Below are 15050 nucleotides of genomic sequence, written 5' to 3'. Positions count from 1 at the left end.
AAATATATTTTCTGTTTGAATTCCCTGTCATGATTGTATCGTAATGTTTTATACAGGATGAATGTGACATTCACAGTGCTGACAACCTACAATGATTTTAGCGATCCAGAATTATGAAATAAGGATATTCTCTTATATTTCACAACACATTAGAACTCCAGTGCCCAGTGTAAAGCATTGTCTGATATTGTCGAAGAGACAAATGCTGGTGATAATTTCTGGCAGCTACAATGGCTAACTTTTTTTTCTCCCCACAGTTGGCAGGAGTGCCTTGGCCAGCAGATGCTAACAGCATATCACATTTTTTGAAAATATCTTATGTATAAGAAATATTTAACACTTTTGGGCACAGTAACCTCAACAACACCACTACTATAATGTACTGTATTGTAATGTACCAAGTTCACTCCAATGAGTCTTAATAATTTCATATTTTTCTCTGAAATTCGGTTAGTTTATAAAAAACATCCACAGCTTGGTCCTGCCCTCTTTTAAGCACTTCATTAAGCTCTACTCTGAGAACAACAGCAGAATTACAAGGACCTCAACTGAGGGCGACTGTGTCTTCCCCTAAACATCTACAGACTTTGCACTGTGTATGGATAACAGAGAATAGGGAATGTAATCATCAATTCTAATCTCATGAATAGTCATTAACTAATCAAACAACCAGAAATGTTTTGTAAATACCATGTGCATCCTGTGACAATGTACATAGTGCACAGTATTTTGTAATGTTTGTATGTAATCTGAATGTTGTCTGTATTTTCCCATGGACTGGGAATAAAAATAAGATTTTTGTTATATCTCTGTATAATGCATCCGATTTCAAGAACTGAAAATTATGTTTATTAGCCTATACATGGTCCCTTTCAAATAAACTTTTTTAAAGCACTGCAAAGTGTGCTAATTGTCACATTGTAGGGTGTTACTATAATTTTTCGTCATTAGAGGGAACTTACAGGACATACTTTATTTTAGCAATCCACTCTGCAGACACTGGATCAGAACTCATTTGTACCTTGGCCTGCTCTTAAACTCAAATAGCAGTACTGCAATATATAACATTTTCATGTTACTGTATTACTTCACACGTACTGTAAGCAGTGAGACTGTACAGTAAGTAAACCAGTGATCCAGATCCTGTGTAGATCACATCTGTTCAAGAGCCTGGAGCAGTAACAGTCACAAAATCAGCTGCACCAGAGCTACTACAACTATTTTCAGTTATCACTGTAGCGAGCCAAACTATCATGAAGTCTTGCCCTCCTATAAATAGTAACTCTGACCCAGTCCCAAAGGCCATGATATTTGAAAGGCATATCTTGTTAATGTCAGCAAGAGCCGGCAGACAGGACTAGTATATTAGTATGAGTTGGACCACAGTAAAAAGGGGAACGAAGTGTTTGCTGTGCTGTTCTCAGGCAGTACTGCATGCTTATCATTATCTTGCTAAGGGAGGTTTCTCTCTTTGGACTGAAATTGGTTAAAAGCTCGATGAAAGAGTGACTTTAGCGTCAAGATGTACTGGATTGAGCTGCACTTTGATTAAATGTTGAGAGGAAAAGTACTGGTAGTAAAATTCAAAATCACTTTCTAACCATTTGCCACTCTGTTGCATGACTGGACAAGATGCAAAACCATAAAATAAAAAAAAACTGTCAAACACCACAACAGTAGAACAGCTGCTAAATGGAAACTAAATTGCAGGTGGTAGTTGAAGTAGTTGGCAGCGCTTCATGACCATTTCTGCATCATTTGAAGAACTTACACAGTATATGAATGCTTTCTTCACCATTTCCTGTTATGTTCCTTTTAATGTTCCTGCATGCCAAATGACCCCCAGAACAGAGGAAGCATCACACAACAGATGACAGAGATTGAAGCTGGCGTGCCCCCGATTTGTCCATTATGATGAGCAAATTATGTTCTTACATGTCTACTGGCTGTTCTGTCAAATGGTATATCAAGCACATCAAGACCACGCAGAATGCAGTCACTGCCTAGAAACTGTAAACAACAACAACAACAACAACAATATTCTTGATGTGAAGGCAAATTTTCAACAATGAATGGATTGTTAAGACAGTCTTGCTGCTAAACTAGGTCCATGTGCCGGCATAGCGTGACATGGATTTTTTTAAAGTAATCTCTTTATCAACACATCTGCCAGTTTTTCTGTCTGTCTGTCTTTTCAGCTCACGGTTATTTACAATCTCTCCATCATTTAATCATGAATGTTTAATTAATTTCAACTTTAATTTTACGCCCTAGAGAATATTAAGTCAATTAACTGTGATGTTAATAAATGCTCTGATTGGCCAAAAGTAACCACTGTTACTTATTAAGGTGCCTGTGTTAAGGGTGTAAAAGGCAAGAAAGATCAATGTAGGCTCCTGAAAACTGTGATTTATGTGGCAATTTATGGGTTCTTGCTTTTTCCTTGTCTTTATAGGGCCTGCTGTCTTTTTCAGACCACAAACAATAGATACACAATATGTGGGGAAAAAAGAGAGACTTGATCTACACTATGTGTGCAGGCGTAGCAGGGAGTAAAATAGAAAAAGAGCCTTTATGTTGATAACTCTGTGTTGACATTTCAGATTTGGTGTGGAATTTAACACGAGTTTCCAAATATTTAATCATTTTCATAGCAAGCAGGGAGGGTTTTTTAGCTCTGATTGTCTGCTGCCATCAGCACTAGTTCGAGTTTGGTGGGCATGTATGTGAGTTTTTAAAACAAATTTAAAATATGTATTGGGTACATTATCTATTAGTCAGATCTGTTTTTTGGTTTTGCTCAGCCACAGCTCTGGCACTGGACAACAAAAGCTAGGGAGAGTTCTGTTTTTTTCAATGCTTTACTCTTCAAAATATGAGGCTGACATTACAGCATTCACACAGTCGAAAAATGCATTTGAAAGCTGTCACACAGAATAATGTGTTACATTTGCAGGTGCAATCTATGTCTCATACCTCCATGTCCTAAACATCATGTTGCACTGCATCCCTTTCATAAGCATTCGATTTTTCACTGATGCTTTCTTCTTCTTTTTTTTCTCTCTCTGGTATTCTTGCATTTGGCTTGCTGGTGAATGCAGCTATTTCCAGGTGAAAGAAAGGAATTCATTTTTTATTTCCACAACATCAGGATTCAGGAGTCATAGGATTGACTCCAGAGGAAGCAAGCATGAAACAAATAGAAATGAGACTTGTCAGAATCTTTTGCAACAAAAGAAGTTGTTAAGGATGAGTTCAACTGAGGTTTCATCAGTTCAACACAGTAACAAACTAATAGGTAGAACAGGGCATGTGGTTCAGGGTAAACTTGCCAACACACTTTGAATACAGTCAGAAGGATATTCAGACTGCGTGACAGTGCCAGTTAATTGTTTTTCACTTGTCTATTCAACATAAACACACTGCTGCAGCCCACACATACATATACAGTACAGCAGCTAAGCAACCAAATAATTACATCTCAAGTTAATCTGGCTCTCTTTTAGTCTCTCTATTGCCTCATTCACACATTGACTCCCAGACATCCACATTTTTACACATAGTATGTGGTTGGGATATCAGTTTGTTCTCCCTTGGCTGACGAGAATGAGCATCTTTGTTTATATCTCACCAAAAGTTATGGCTTAAGGTATCACACCTACTACCTGGCACACAGTCGTTTTTGCACGATGCTGCAGCAAGCAATTGTTACCAGGCCTCTGTGTTTTCTCATTATAATGTATTGCATTTAATTAAGTCACATAGTTAAAAATGTGTTGTACATAACTGTAAAATCTGAACTTGTTCAATTAATTTTCATACACCGTGAAATCAAGCATCTCCAGTTTCCTTGCAATGATTTCTAACACTGACAGACAAGATAAGTATTATTGAGGGTTTTTGTGTGTGTGTGTTTGTGTGTAATACAATTGTATCTCTGATAGTGGAAAAGGGCATTTAATTGCATCCACACTGAACATTTCAGTTGTGTGGAGTTAAAAGGGTGTTGCAGAATACTAATCATCTGATTTGCATTGCATTTCCTGCTGGCAATGAATCACGGCGGGTGGGTTCATGGGGACACTGTTAAGTTGCAGTGTTTTACTCAGGTCAAATGCTTCATTTTGTCTGTCTGTGAACCTGTCAACATGAGGCCAACACAGGAGGAATGCTGTCACCTGGTGGTACATCTGGTGATGTCACACTTAAAAACGACCAGCGCTGCTGTGCGGTAAGCAGACTGGAGAGGAACAAACAGCACTAGCAACTGCACCCATGAGGAGTGAGCACTCAACCGATTTTACACATTAAGTTCAGTTTTCTCATCACAACAAGTTCTACTTAGCCTGTGAAAACAAATGTCTAATTTCTTTTGTGGCTCTGGAGGAGCTTAAATTTGAAGAACTGGAGATGTGTAATGAAAGACTCTACTGAATTGCATTATAGGAAGTGCAGGATACTGTGTTTTTTTTATCTTAACTCATCCTAGAGACTAAAATCATCCAGAATATCTGCTAACACCTGTGTGGGTGTGCAGGGCCATTAGTGCATCACCGACATAGTCCACCAGTAGCAGACGGTACCAAAACATTTAAAATATAAGCTACAACACTGGGGCTGGTTCTAACACATTTTATTTGATATTGTTTATTTATTCAACTATTTTCAAATCTTGTAATACATATTTTGTTCTGCTCAATAGGCCCTTTTCACAGCAGACATTTTGACTAGTCATAGAAGGAATGACGCACGTGTTATTAAAAACATTAATAATGGCTCTGTTCTTTTCAAGTGTCTCTGTAAACCCTGACAGTGTGACAGTGAGCCAGCATGCACAATTCTAGGACCTTGAAATTGAAGCAGCTACTGTTTATTTTTATTATTTGCAATTGTGCTTTTCCTACTGGGAAATGTCAAATTGTTTTCAGTGAAAAAAGGCATTTTGATTTTCTGTGTTTATTTGTCTTTGATGAAGTCATATCACATAACATCACACTATATATTTCCAATGCAATGAGATGACTCTGTTCTATTACTGTTATGACTTTTCAACAAACATGGAAACAAAGGTTCGGACATAAAATAATTTATGATTACTATGCCATATTTTTTTAGATAGTAACATTATAGTTATAGTATAAATGTTGTACATTAGCATTCAAATTTCACCTACTCTACAAATCCAACACAAACATAAATTACAGATTCCTCATCAATATTCTTTCCGTGTTTGCCCATTAAACATATTACACACTACTGCAAAACATTTTATAAAAACACAGTTTAGCTTTTAGTCAGGGTACTCTCAGACCTTGTTTACTTACACCAAACTTCTGCTGACTGTATGCTGTCTGATTTGTTTTGAATATGAACTGCTTGATTGCACTGAGCAAACTGCTTGAACGACACAGCAGAAGGTATCAGAGGAACTGCACAAGCCACAGGAATGTTTTGAGCTGGTGGACAAGTGTTCTTCAGATCAAAAGAATAACTTGCAGTTTGGTGCTGAATCCCAGAGAGCACATTCAATAACACGAGTGCTTTACAAAAGTCCTGAGGGTTTTCTCATAATACAGATGTTGCTCGATATTTTATTGCAATTGTGGATGTATCTCTCTGCACAGATGGGCACCTCTATTTCCTCATGGAAGTCGCAGAGCTTCACTCTGCCTTAGACCAGATCAAAAATCAATAATTGCCTTAGACAGGTCTCTAAAACACGCATGCAACTGCAAAAATACCACTGATGTTCACAATAAAAGTTTGTATTACACAAAGGGGAAGGGCAAAATTATAACAGCTGGGTGAATAAACATGATTGTGATTTAGTGAATTAAAGTAAAGCACACTTTTCTGCCCAATTTGTATTATCTTTGTATTTGTTGATGTTTTATTACACACTAGTTCTACTTTGCAGGTTCTGTTTGAAAAAACAACACATCACCTACTGCAAAAGGCCTCATATTAAACTAAAACTACATGAATGCAGCTCTGTGTAGCTTACATGCAAACATCAGCATGCTAACATGCTGACATTTTGGAGGTAGAATTTTTAATGTTCAACACCTTAGCATAGCATGTTAGCATGCTAGCATTTGCTAATTAGCACTAAAAGCCATATACGGCAGAGGCTGATAGGAATGTTTGGAAGTTGAAATTTTGACCTCCAAAAGGAGAAAAGTGAGGTGATCAACAAAGTTATCAATGTAATTATAGGAAACATAAATACGTGTAGCAAATCTAAGCCACCCAATAGTTGTTGAGACATTTCAGTCTGGACCAAAGTGGTGGGCAGCCCAACAGACCAAAAGACTCTCTCACTGACATAGCCATCCATAGTTCACATTGCTAGTGTGGCGAAAAATGGGGTGACAGATGGCCAGAAATGACGGAAACTGCCTCACTTTTACATAAAGATAAGAGACAAAAACATAAGAGTATAATTCATGCAAAGTCACATGTGCTTCTGAATACATCCACATTAACACACACTCTAAAAAATAAAACATTGGGTCAACAAAAAAAAATATGTTAACGTTTTCCACTAGAATTTTTAAGTTAAGACTGCTGGCAGAATTACATTAATTCAAAGCAATGTTTTGAGTATGGTGAATTACCTTTTAGGCCACAATAAAACACATTTCTAAGTAACATGAACTTAACAACTGTCAACATGAATCCAAGTATTTAAGTTGATCCAACATATTGTTTTAAGTTAGGTCAAGAAGCTTTTTTTGGCCACAATAAAACACATTTCTAAGTAACATGAACTTAATAATTAAGTTGATCTCTGCAAGAGTTAAGTTGTGTGTTAGCGAGTGATCTTTAGTATTTCTTCTCATCTGACTCATAGTCTAATCATGTCTAGCTACTTGTAGTTTATAAACGTAGCTAGCCTACGTGCTAACCGGAGCGGTGGCTAATGGATAATCCCATATTAAGTTAGCTTGCCAAGATGTTTTCCCTGGCTGCCTGGCCACCTATTACTCCCGAATTTAAGCATACTCAATCAGTGACAGGCTACTAGCTAACTTTACCTCAGCACACAGACTGTACTATCAACACTGCTCAAATTTCAGAGTAAGGACTTCCAGATTTTGATATTCGGTTAGGCTATTACCAACAGAATCCTGAGCGAATGCAAATATGTGTAATTAAGCATAAAATTACTTACCATTCAACAAATTACGCTTCAATGAGGTCCAGCTGTAGCCCTGTGGTCACTCATCTGCCTTGAACATGCCCGCACATGCAAGAGAGGGAAACTGTGGGCCGTTTAAACGTCAACAAATTGTATTTTATGTTAACAGAACTTAAAATTCAATTATTTTTTGATTAACTGAAAATTTTAAACTCTGATAAGTCATGATAGTATATTGAATCAATAGGCAAATTTGTGTGTCATCCAAGCTCAATAAAATAACAATTACAAGTAAAAAGTATCTCAGAACTTGATTTTTTATTTCACAACAATATATATATATTTAAGTAATGACTAAAGGTCCCCTGAATTAGTTTTTAGAGTGCAGGATGTCACCTATTTGCTCAGTGTGTTTGCAACATTTGTACGTGCATCATGCTATATGTGTGATGATTAAAATGTAGTTACGACAAAGTTGTTTACAGCTTAACACTGTGAAGAAGCTTAAGCATCAAAAGTGTGGAACTGATTCTATTTCTCTTTTAGACTCTATTAACAATTAGCTGAGAGAGAAAACATTTGAAATGGTAACAGACCTCAAACCTCTACTACAAAACATGTACTGCATAACACGTTTTAGTCAAACAATGTACTCTGCACTACAGAGCCAATAGTCACAACTAAATATTGTACAGATACCGAAATGCATGATGCCTGAGAAGAGGAGCTGAAGGAAAGATAAGGTGACAACAGGACAGGAAATTCTTAACCACTCGACCTCTTTACTAAGTAGCAGCAGCAAACTATACATTGACATTTAACCTCTAAAATGTGTATGTACTTTATTCTTCAAAGGAGGGTTTGAAACAACCAGCCCTCTGATGAGGACATTGTTTGGATTTCAGTGCACCATCTCTGCTATGTGACTGGCAGACAGATGTGTTGTGGTGATTTGTGGACATGTTTTCACTTCAGGAATTGCCTTCGGGTTGGTTTCTTATATTTCTTGATTTACAGATTTTTGTTTTTTATATAATATTTAGATTTTTGTCTTTAATACCAGTATAAGAAAATACACATTTACTGTTTATTACAATACTTGGTACATAAATTATGCAGGTTTTTGAACACATGCCATTCAAAAATCAAGACAAAGCATTATTTTCTATTATATTTGAATGAACATACATTACTAAATTCCCATGAGTGTTAAATTATAAACACTGGTAGTGTTGATTTTTAGTAGCCGTAAAACTCCATTTACACAATGAGGCTGAATTGTTTTGCAGGCAAAAACATTTCAGAACATACATTATTGATACGTCATCCTCAGATTAAAGATTGCTTTGATTTGATCTCCCTTGCAAGTAAGGCTTAGACCCACACCGGTTCACCGTAACAGGCTTTTAGGGGTTTGTGAGTCAACGGTCACTGTTAAGTTTGAAATGTTTCTCTGACTGTCTTTTACCACAACTACCAGTCATTTTACAGTTCTGAGTCCAAACTAAACATAGAAAAACCCTTGGTTATTAAGCTAGAACTATCTTCCAAAGCATATATTCCACGCCATGACCAGGTTAAAAGCTGTGTGTTCTCAGCACCAGACTTTTATCCATTCTGTCTTTACATCCTGAAATCTTTCCTATTTATTTCTGCATTTTCATCCAGAACATCTTGTCATTTCATCTTTTTAAAATTTGTTTCTATTCTTCCTTTTGTGTTTTAAATGTTTTACTTGCATGCGTTACATAAACCCCTGTGACTATTTTTTGTGAATGAAATGTACTAGATACAGTAAAAAAATTTCACTTGCTTCATAAATAATTTAAGGTTTAATTGTAATAAGAAATGTTAGGGGATGTTTTGGACAGCCTTTACACAATTTTTCTGGTCCTAATTGTTTTTTACATCCTAACTCCACTACTTTTTGTTTCATTTCAACCAAAAATACAAAACTTTTATTAATGTTTTCACTTACAGTTCCTCCTTGCTTTTATTGCGATGGGGGAGCCCCAGGGGTGGCTGGAGCACTTAAAGTTTCTGTTTTTGTATCACTGTGTAACTAGGGGCCACAACAAACAGCAGAAATTTCAATTAGGCTACAATTAATTCACTTAGGCCACTGTACCTACCTGCTGCTGGGATGATGGCAGCTAGAGACATGTAACTCCTTTGTTATTATTTTGGAGAATATTCTATTAAACTCATCCCAAAAAAAATCTCAATTAGACCAGCTGAATGTGGCAGGCTACCATAGGGAATGACATGTGGGTTTGTTGTGTTAGGCTACATGATGAAACAAAGATGGCAACCAGGTGAGTAAGCTGCGGAGAGACACCTTGTGAAACAGGTTGAAATTTCAATTCACTGCACAACGGGCAATACGAGTCATTAAAGATTAATGAATTTGTCTTCAAAAGCGTGGAGAGGTCGTCGTTTTTTTAACAGCATCTGCAGCTGCTGCTAAAGCCTGCATAGTGCACTGCTCAAGGACACTTCGGCAGCATGAAGAGGAGTGTAGGGTGGGGTTGATGATGGGGGCTTGAACCTCTGTCTCCCTGTTATTCCGCTTTAGGTCGCCAGGCTCACTAGCATTTAAATAGGATGCCACTCCTTTGTTGAGATCTAATATGATAGCCTACTTGGGGGTGGCAAATAAAAATGCACCTGCTTTACTACCACAGGTTATGAGTCTGTGGTTAACGGGCGTTTAATACTCCATGGCAACGCTGCTGTTAGTTTGATGGGGAGCAGGATTGGTCAACAGCAGCTGACCGCGCCCTCAACCCATATAAGCTACCTACCAAACTATTACCATCAAGTGTCGGGGGAATGACGGCTCTGCTGCTGCTGCCGCTGCTGCTGCTGCTCTTGGTGCGGCGGAGGAGAGAAAGCATCTTTGTCTGTACGGAGGAGCTCCGGGCTTCCCTGCCTGCTTGCCTTCATCGACACAGCAGCATCTAAAGATAAGAATCCTTTCTGAAGACAGAGGTCGTACATTCATCTGCCGCATCCATCTCTGCTCAATTTTGGATTTGTCTTCTTTTTCCCCCCTTTCCTCCGCCGCTCTTTTGTGCCTGGCTGGAATAATCAAACCCCCTTCTGCTGTCTCCATGTGTCGAATCGCTGGGTGATGCACAGGTAAATGACACCGCACACCTCCTACACAGAAACGACCTTAGGCACGGCGGTAATTAGCTTTTAAAGCGTGCTGCAGTAGAGAGCCACAAGATAAGCCTTGGCGTAGCCTATGTGTGTGTTTTTCAATGTCAGTGGTGCCCGAATTGTTTGTATTTCCAATTCGGGGATGTTGTGCTGCTGCTCGCCACTTATTGACACTTCTGCTGGGGTGTCTTTTGGAGATTCCACTCAGTGTAGCCAGAGATCATCAGCTTTCAAACCAACCATCTTTATTATCAGTGTTCGCAGTCAGTTGAGAGGGCTGGAGGAGAGGTATGGTGTCTAAATTCAACACGGTTGCGGATGAGGTCGCTTAATTGCGTGCCGGAAGACATGTCCTGTGGTTGGGCTACAGCACATGCAGAGGCTTTTCCTTTGACTAAAGGTCGCAGCCCCAGCACAAACATAGAAACGAGCTACATAACCTATTGTTTGATTTTGCCACATGCTTGGCTTGGTACTTATTTTCATGTACATAAAAGTGAAGTTAAGGTGGTCTTTGTTATGCAGCATGCAGGGCCCTTGTCTCTGAAATGCTTGAGGTAGCCTATTTATTATTGAGAGGGATTTCATGTTCTGTGGCAAAGGATTGGTCCAGTTTAAAGATAGGATGGAGAGAGACAGACAGGGAGGGAAACAGTAGTTGAGTCAAGCAGCTGCCACATCATCAGCAAAAGAGGAAGCTTCACCTGTATTATGCTTTAACATGGGGGAAGTTGAGGGCTGGAAAGGGTTCTTACCTGTGTGATAAGATATTGTTTTTTAAAACCTGCAGCCCTTGTTTCCACACCTCCATAGGAAGCTGCTGCCTCCATACTGCAGATTATGTGGCATCAGTTCAGCAGGGTTCACCACACAGGAGCAGGTGCAATTCAAATTAAAAAATTTCATTTTAAAAATTCAATCCTCCACACTAATTTACAACACTGCATATTATAAGTGGACAAACAGAGAGAGACAGTTATTTTAATTGTCTGTTGCTCTTGGATTGAAAAAATGTATGCTTTTTGAATATTATACTTTTAATTAAGGATGGGTTTGTTGTCTTCTGTGCTGATGCTGGACATGGCAATGATTGAAGGTGCCCATATCCTGATATTCCCCAGGATAATTACATTATTTTCTTCAAAAGAAAAGAGGGGAGGTGCCCCCGATTCTGAGCTACACCACATCTCACATACTGCTGCCCTTCCTGCACCTTCTGTAAACCTATTTGCTTTGCAAATCCTACTCCAACCGTAACACGATACGTTTTGTTACTGAGTTCTCTGAGGAGGGAAACTGAATTCTGTGTATTCAGAGAACAGGCTATAGCACTACTAGCTCAGGTTTCCTGTTCACCTGAATTAGGTGACCACCTCTGCCTGGCTGCTGTTGCACGCTATCTTTCAGCACCTCACTTGTGGACAGCACACAAGTGTTGCGTCTCAGATCTGTCGCACGTTTTCTCATGACCACATGCTGTTTGGCTGCACTCTTAAATCCCTGCCGGTTGAGCAGACAGACTAATTTAAATGCTATTGCATTCTTTAGTAAGCCACTTCCTTCCTGAATGAGAGCCACACTGACAACAAGGAAGTAATGGTTTGCAATCGCTCAAAACATGAACAATGAACTTATGCAATGCTGAGGATGACTTTTGGTACATATAGTGTTGTTATGGTGATATTTTTAGGCAGCAATACAATGGCGGGGTGTGTCACAGTCCGGACTTTTGGTTTTCTTTCTGTTATACTGCATTTTATTTATCCCTCGGTCATGCTGCATTTATATCTGCGGCTCAGTACAATGTCACATGTTTATTTTTATTTCTGATCAGCTCTATTTTGACACAGGCTATGCCGTTGCCAAGATTTTACTCACCACTCAGTATTTCTGGTGCCTTCAGTGCCATCTTCACCAAACTCGTGTTGCTATGGTCTGAGTCACAGGACATCTGTCTCCATCGCTGCTTCCAATTAAGGGTTTGGGAAGAGTCAGCATTTAAAAAAGTGGAAATTAACATACTAACATAATAATTAACATAATACTACTGGTAATAATATTAAACAATAATATTATAAATCAATTATTGCTCTTAATAGAATTAAGCTGCATGGTACATCATGTTACTTCATATTAAGCTTAATAACTGAAATTCTTTAAGCCATTATCTCATAAAGCTGCACTTATGTGAGTTCTACATTAGCATGACAGCTGCTGAGTATGAAAAGGAAATAATATTTGGAATAAAGACATCTCGCACAAAGCACCAGCCAATATGCTGAGAGAGAGATGGATGATTGGATGACATGAAGGAGGAGACTGCTTGAAATAACGACAGGGCAGAGTTGACATGGTGTGTGTGTGTGCATGTGTGTGTGTGTCACAGCTCAGTAGCTTCAGCATGCATACTGGGGAAGTGGAAGGTTACAGATATTGTGTGGCATTGTGAATCGTGTCGCTTCCTCTCTATCATACCACATCAAGGTCATATCCACAGACTGAAAGTGGTGGCCCTGGCCTTTTCCACTCCTGGCTCTGGCAGAGGAATGGGGCCCGCGGACCACTGCTGCTTCTAATCAGGGCTGACGCGTGACTCAGTTGCATGCCAGCTGCACAGCCAAACAGGGATTGTGTCCCTGGATGGTGAAGACAAAAAAAAAGGTCATTGTTGGGATCTTTATCTCTCCACACCTTTGGCGAGTTTGGGTTATTTAATTATTTGTGAGTTATTTCTAATGACAATGAAGTACTTAACTGAAATCCTGCACACGATACGAGGCATATAGCCGGGAGTCTTTTAGTCACAGTAGTGACACCAGCAGCACAATGTTGTTTAGGTTACAACAATCTGGGTCATTTTGCTACTTGTTTTAAAGAGTAGCTAGAAGGTAACAGTATTAGAGTCCAGATGTGGATATTTCTGAAAAAATAAATACATAAAAAGCTGCATATACAGTGGCAACTGATTTGGAAAGCTTGATTGATATTGTTATATATCTGTGAAACAACAGTAGAGAGGTAGGTAGGTATTTTCACCACAGGTGGTACAGTAGGTGGAATGAAATGAGCAATGGTCTATAATTTTCTGTAAGCAGAGTGCTACTTGCGATTCAGCAAAGGTTGCTACATTGGAGCCTGTCATAGTGGGAGATGCTCTGACAAAAATGTTTTTTTTAAAGCTCTGCTGTAATTCATTAAATATGTTCATGTGCCAGATCAAAATTTTACTTGAGACAATGCAGCCAGTATGAAAAAGTGAATGAAGTTGTGAAGTTTCTTGTGTGTTCCTTTCCAACGTATTTTACATTGGCTTTAAATATCCTTAATGTTATTTCAGTCGACCAAGACAGTGCAGGAAGTAGAATGAGGGAAACTAAAACATGTGAACGTGATAATTCAATGAGCAGCACATCCAGGGTTTTTTCTTTAAGTAATATTGCAGCATTTTCTGCTGCTTATCATGGCATTGTTACTGTAAATAAAAGCCCATTTGGGTATAGCAGAAGCATGTTTTTTGTCCCACCATGTAGAGCAGACACAGCTTTTGTAACTGATGGCCTCCTATGGTCTGAAATTAGCCTCTGGCCTTGATTAAGAGGCTGCTGTGCCAGTAATAACAAAGAAAAACCGAAATGAAGTAATGTAAGTGTTCATAATCACCCATATTGCGCAGTTCTGTTGTAATTCGACCAAAATAGCATACAGAAAAATGAGTTCTTAGAGTGCAGATAAAACTAAACGTAAAAACTATTAAACGTAAGATACGTGACCCAGGAGTTAAAGAAAGTAGGTTTGTCTTTCTGCTCCATTCAGGTGTCTTGTGCACATTCTGAAGTGTTGCATTACATTGCAAATGTAAGTATTTCAGCTCATCCATTGTTGTTACTGTGTGACAGCATGAGAAAAGGAAGCTGAAACTGCACTGTTAACCAAAATGTGCCCAGGCAGCATAATCAGTGCCCTTAGAGATATAAAACACAATATCACCCTGTCAGGATATACATTATGCAGTTACAGTGCTCAGAAGACGGCAGCACAACAAGGCCTAAATCTACTACACAGCGCTGATAGGGAAAATCTAAGGAGGAAAATCTAGACGTGGTAAAGAATATCAACTACTCTGCATGCTCTAGTTACTGTATCATATCAATAGAGCTGGGGCAATGGGATGTAGGACTACATATTGTCTGGGATGTTGTTAGTCATGCTGTACAGTAAAATCATTTTATGCTTTGAGTGTTTTCCTCTTCCCAAAGGCTAAATTACAGTTAAGTGGCCCAAATTAAGCTTAATTGACTGTGAAAGAACTGGTCTTTCCTAAAATATCATCCCATTACTGTATATTGATGTACAACAATATTAAGGTATTTGAAGAAGAATATAGTGATATTTGGGTTTGTCAAGTTATATATTTAGTTTTGTAGTCCCTAAATGCTCCCTAAATAATGTTTTAGTTATGAATGTCAACAGGAAGAAAAATCATAAGTCTGACAACAGACTGAGCTCTATTCATGATAGCACTTCAGTTAGCGTTATAGTTTGCACTATGTTTATTACTGAAAAATGTTTAAAATGTTAAAAACAAATCCCTTCAACAAAATTATAATTTATTTAAACTCACTACTAATTTAAATATATTCTTCATGTATTCATTTGTTTTTAATAATGATCCTTTACATAGTGTGTAGGCTGACAATGTAAAGAAATTAACCCCTTGGTAGGACATGTAGGAAAATGAACATTT

General features: G+C 38.4%; 1 protein-coding gene across 3 annotated transcripts in view; it reads left to right on the top strand.

Moving 5' to 3' along the window:
- Window positions 1-9945: 9945 nt before the first annotated feature.
- nrxn2a (neurexin 2a) overlaps window positions 9946-15050 on the top strand; it is a 121484-nt gene continuing 116379 nt past the window's right edge. For 2 of the 3 annotated variants that reach the window (XM_038709035.1, XM_038709034.1), the window contains exon 1: window positions 9952-10282. The gene's annotated coding sequence lies outside the window, so the exon portion shown is untranslated. Of the gene's footprint in view, window positions 10283-15050 lie in introns of all 3 variants that reach the window. The other variant, XM_038709036.1, reaches the window with a different exon arrangement.

Source organism: Micropterus salmoides, unplaced genomic scaffold (genome assembly GCF_014851395.1).
Source record: "Micropterus salmoides isolate LMB-PRFRI ecotype aquatic unplaced genomic scaffold, ASM1485139v1 Ms_hic_scaffold_9, whole genome shotgun sequence".
NCBI classification, from domain to species: domain Eukaryota; kingdom Metazoa; phylum Chordata; class Actinopteri; order Centrarchiformes; family Centrarchidae; genus Micropterus; species Micropterus salmoides.
The sequence above is the reverse complement of the archived record's forward strand: the minus strand, read 5'-3'. Positions and strand labels throughout refer to the sequence as shown.